This window comes from Nipponia nippon, unplaced genomic scaffold (assembly GCF_047370975.1).
Source record: "Nipponia nippon isolate SJK-2023a ecotype South Korea unplaced genomic scaffold, ASM4737097v1 scaffold_2, whole genome shotgun sequence".
In the NCBI taxonomy this organism is placed as follows: domain Eukaryota; kingdom Metazoa; phylum Chordata; class Aves; order Pelecaniformes; family Threskiornithidae; genus Nipponia; species Nipponia nippon.
This window is the reverse complement of record NW_028262336.1, coordinates 48,262,537-48,268,051: the sequence shown is the minus strand read 5'-3', so window position 1 is coordinate 48,268,051 and position 5,515 is coordinate 48,262,537.

The following is a 5,515-nucleotide window of genomic DNA, read 5'->3' as shown; positions in this document are numbered from 1 at the left end:
TTCCACTGCACTGAAATTTTTTCACAAAAGTCTATAATTCTTTCTTTTTAGCCTAATCTAGCCTAAACTGTGCCAATAGCCTCACCTTCCTTGGCCAGGTAGTTACTTGGGATGATATATCTGATTATATACTTAACCCAGAATCTTGCCTTCCCCTGCTTTCCTCAGCTGCCCTCTTTTTTTCTGCCCACTGTTTCCCTTCTGCAGGATCTTTGATGGCTTCTTTTCATCTCCCCTCATCTCTTTGTGGGATGTTGGGATGCTCTTTCATTTGTACCCTTCTTTGCCCCTCCGAGCTGTCCCCATCCACAAACTTACGTCATCTGTTCATGCAGATGACCTTCAAATCTCTGTGACTTTGCTTTGCCTCCACCTATCAGGATGGGAATCTTGTCCTGCAATGTTTCCTTGGGAATGATCAGGTGCCAGTAGGAGCTCAGCATGGTTAAAAGAGATTTTAATGTTTTCTCTGCACCAAGGTGGCAGCACTTTTCTTGATTGTTTATCACTCAAGCCCGCTTTCTACTTGTTCCTCTCTCTGCATCCTCAGGTCTGTCTGTCTTGCAGGAGGAGTTTTGTATAAAGTATGTGGGATGTAGCTTTTCCTATCCCTTTTATACCTAACGTTTCTTGCCCAGATGCCCACTATCTCATATCTTGCCTGCTACAGCACTCTTTGCTCTCAAAAAATGCAGTGTTGCGCCTCCAATCTGTGCAGAGGGCTGCTGCCAAGGTCTTTTTCCTTGCAATGGGCTCACACCAGCACAAGTTGTGCACTTTTTCCAGCTGTCCCCTCCTTGAGAGCACCTCACACAGGCAGCTCTCTTCATTCTCAAGTTCCTTCTCACCCCTCGTTTACCAGGCACAGGCTGGTTCCTTGCTCCTACTGGCCCACCATGTGACCTTACTCTCTCACTTGCTGCGTTTTCAGATGCCATTATGCTTTTGGCTGTGTTACTCTTCAAGCCTGTCAGGAGATGTCTGTAAATAAATATCTGCATGGTCTCTCCTTCAAATACTTCCTTCTCTGTGAGCACGCATCCTAGGTTAAATCCCTTCCAGCTGTGTCAGTTTTTGATGACTGTGTGTCGTGATGAGATGCTGGGAGTGAGTAGAGGATTTATGAAGTTCAATAACAAACTGAAGGAGTTGTCTAATTTAGGACGAATAAGCTATTTTCAAAGGCACAGTGGGAGCACTTCACATTGTGTGGCCTGCATCTTCATTTACAGTACAGGCTGTGCATCAGCAAGGCTGCGCAATGAAGGAGAAAACTTGACAATGCTTCATTTCCCTTTTTACACATGCAAGAAACCAGCACGTAGTATCTACTCGGACCTTTTACACTGTGAGTTATATTCAGTTCCCTCTTCAGCCCCTCTGACCTTCAGTCATGTGGGTGTGAGCGCAAATCACTGCACAAAAAAATACATATATTTTAATGTAATTAACTGTCTGTAAAGCTCTGCTGTAAATCAGATCCCTGGAATGGACTGGGTTAGAAAATCACCCTTTTGTGAAAAGTTATTGTTAACTTTGGTGACTGAAACAGAGTAGTGAACTGAGACACGGAGCGTGATATGAGCAGGTAGGGGTAATAAAAATAAAGCAAAAGGAGTGATAAAAATAAAACAAAAGGATCAATAAAAATGAAGAATTTGCTTGAAGATATTATAGGCAGGATGCTTTCCACCACTTTGTTCCCTCTGGGAGATGAACAGTTTGCAGAAGGAGAATATTTGGTAAATCAGCAGATGTTGCACTCTACAGGCTCAGCAGGGAGTAATCCCTTGTTCACTGGCTCCTAGCCCCAGTAATCCAGTTATCAGGAAACAGCGGAGCCCTGAGCACAGGGACTTTTCTCCTGACACTTGGCTGTGGAATGGAGTTTATCCATCTTCTCTGAGGAGATATGCAAGAGGCCACTACAAAGGAAAGTCATACCGTGGCGAGATAACAAACATGACACCCTTGGTGAAGAGCCATGCTCTCCAGGAGATGATCCCCATCGCCCCCTCGTCACCTGAGTGCTGTAAGTGTCTGGTGTGGAGGATGCTGCGTGGGCTGCCTGCCCTGGTGCAGCTGGCGTGCTCCTGCCCTCCAAGGCGATGGCTGTGCCAACCTCGGCCAGCCTCAGGGTCTGCAGGTGGCCGCAGCAGCTTCCTCTGGCTCCCGTCACCAAAGCATCTCCCATGGAACCTCACAGGGGCTCAGAAACCCCCTGTTGCACTAGATTTTCAATAGAAGTCCATTTAGGTATGTAGAATAAATGATCAGTGTCTTTCAAAAGACCTCGGTACACTGGGTGTTTGGGCGCTTTGAAAATCTGCCTGTAGCTGTCACTGTGGCAGCTGCAGCTCTCCAAGCGCCTTTGAAAAATGGATCCTCGTGTACTTTTCTCAATGCAGATTGCATTTGTTTGAAACTCTGGCTCCATTTCTGGGTGGTGAGCTCATGAGCAATGTAGAAGCCTAAATTTCATTACCTTTCAAATAGGTTTAACTGCTTTTGAAAATTTTACCCATCGAGCTCTTTTACAAATCTCCCCATTGTGCACAATTAAGGAGTAAGAAGATTGTCTCTTTGCAGCTGTCATTTAGAGGCTGGATAAAGGTTGAGAACTGAAAAAAAGCATCTATTGAAAGTATCTGTGGAATCTCTCATTGTCCAATAGAAAACCATTATAATGCAGGACCAGGCTCGCAAGACCTGCATTATTCTATTCACAACTCTGCCAACAGCCTGTTAAGTAACTTTGTGCCAGTTACTTCTCTTTTTTTGTGTGGAAGAAGGTTACTCCACTGGTGAAATACGGGTATTGATGCTTACCTTCCTTTGGAGAGAGGCTTGGGAGCTTGAAATGAACACTACAGCAGAGGTGGCTATGCTCATATAAATGTCCAGACCTTTTGCCTGCTTAGGGAAGATAAATGCTAGAGTGACAAGGTACTCTAGCAAACAAGGTACACCATTTATAATAAACAAAACCTCTCATGCAATTTACGACAAGACAAAAACATCTCCGGGAAACATCCTCAAGATTTCTAGGTTACTTCTGGGGAACGCCTACAGGCTAGACAATTGCAAATAAAACCTGTGTCCTTCGTGTTGGTAGTAGTCATGTGCCCTGAAACAGTATTACATCTGACATAAATAATGAATGTTCTTATGATCGAAACTAAGTTTCAAGATACACAGGATCTGTTGGTTGTTTTTTTTTTTTTTCCTTTTCTGCATTTGTCTTTTCAGTTTCTCATTCTCCGTAGCCAAAAAAGATTGTCCTAAAACCTGAAGCCTGGGTTTGGCAAAACCAAAAATTAGAAAGCTGTAGCTGTAAACTTGAAATGCTTTCTGGAATGGAATATGAGCCTTGCAAAGGTGAAGGTGAAGCAAATCTTCTCAGAGGTCATGAGAGCCCCTTCCATCAGTGATGGAGACACCTGGGACATGGTGATCTGCCTACACTCATCTCAAAAGAAGAGTGATCAACACTGCTGTCAGCTGGAAGATAAGAAGTGGCGCTAGCATTACGTCCCTTGCCTCGCTTTGCTCACCCCACATAGTTTGCTATGTAATGGTATGAGAGATTTCAGTGCAGAAGAGTTTAAACTGATGTGATGAATGATGACTTAGTGGTTCTGTTAGAGGGTTTTTGGCAAACAGACCATTTTGTTGTCCATCTGGACATGTTATGTCCCTGAGTGGTGGGTTTACAAATCCCAGAGTCACCAAGTCATTTGAATGGGAAGGAACCACAGGAGGTCTCTGGTCCCACCTCCTGCCCGGAGCAGGTCACTGCCAACTGCCGACCAGGCTGCTGGGCACGGGGGTCCATCAGGATTGCACTGAGCGGCTGCTCCCCCTGCTTATCTCGCTTCCAGCAATGTCCTTTCTGCTTTATCACAAAGCTCGGAAAGCAGAGAGGGGGAAATGTGTGTCCCTTTGTCATGCAGCCCCTCTGACCAGTCTCCCAAATATCCCGGCGGAAGTTCTGGGAGAGGTGTCCCACCACGCGGTGTGGCTGGGCTGCTTCATTAGCTCCGCGGTGCCTCTCCGTGCCTTCAGTATGTCCTGCTGCGCTGAACATGGCGCTGCCTCCGGCTGGCCTCTGCCCAACCTGGCAGCCTTGCACGGAGCTGGCCCCGACCCACCGAAGCACTTTTGCCTGTGTGCCCTGATCAGACTGCACAGTAGCTGTCTGCATCCTCTGCTTTTAATGGTGGCAACTTCAGGTCTATTTTTAAAAGCAAGCTTTTGAAGGAAAGGAATACCAGAAAATTTGGCTTCTCTTCTGTTCCCTCGAGCTCTCAACGCAGCACTCTCTCAGGTGTTTGACTTGAAAAAAATATGTACGTAGCCCTACTTAAGAGTACACATAAGTCCTTTGTTGACTTAAAGTGAACAGCGGCAAAGCAGCTGAAAACACTGACCCGGGTCACAAGAATGAGGCAGAAAAACAACTACTGAAGGCTCCTGCTCAGAATCCCACCCTGGGACACGGCTGCCGAGCGCCTGGAGATTTTCCAGATTGTGTCCTGAAATGCTTCCTTTATCTAGAAACAAGTGATCACACTTTAATTTCTGATTTGAATTACCTCCCCCCTTGCTTCCGAGTAGTTCTAGCAGTTGGTAAAACATTCTTTTGCCTGCAAAAATGAGCAGTTGCAAGGGGAAATGTAAATTACAGCGTCATTTAATTTTTCAGGCTGGTTTCCAAATTAACTGTATTTCTCTGCAGTCCAGAAAGTCCTTGTATATAATCATAAATAGCCTATCTGTTGTAAAGCAGTAAGGCATCAGTAATAGTTATATCTTAATTAAGCTCTAAGAAAGAGAATTTTCAGGCTGTTATAAGCCAAGCAAGTTTTTCTCTGCTGCGTCTAAACATGCATTACCTATAGATGCCAGTGTGATGGGTACCTCATAAGTAGAAATGATCGCATTAGCGGTAAACTTTGTCCCTCGTTATTGTTACCTCCAAATTAAAACATTAACAAAAAATGTGCAGCGTTCAGGCTTCCCTGGTTAACTGCAGGTGCATAGTGCTAATACTCATTTGCCTACCTTAACTATAATGTTGATTTTATCTTAATTGGCTTTATTCAGTTCATTTGCCCTGGGGGATGAATTTGGCTTCATGTCATTATTCTCTTTCACTGGAACAACTGAATACCAGAGTGCAAACAAAGTATGTGTGCTTTTATTTAAGAAGGTGTGCTTGCTTTTCTGATCACATTATTTGCAGTAGGAAATAAACTTTTTTTTTTTTTTTTTTTGGCGAGACAGTGGACATCATCTCACGATCTATAAATGAGTAGATAATTTATTTTTTTTTTTCCCATCTAAAGAGTTAACGGTGATTTCGGTGTGGCTTTTATTTCCCCTTCTACCCAGGCAGTGATTCGACTGTCCAGTAGGTGGCTGGCATTCGCCGGCGCTCGCCGGCGGCTCCCCCGGCATTGCCGCAATCATTTAAGCGAGCCTGCTTTCAGCATGGGAAGCAGGGGAAGAATTG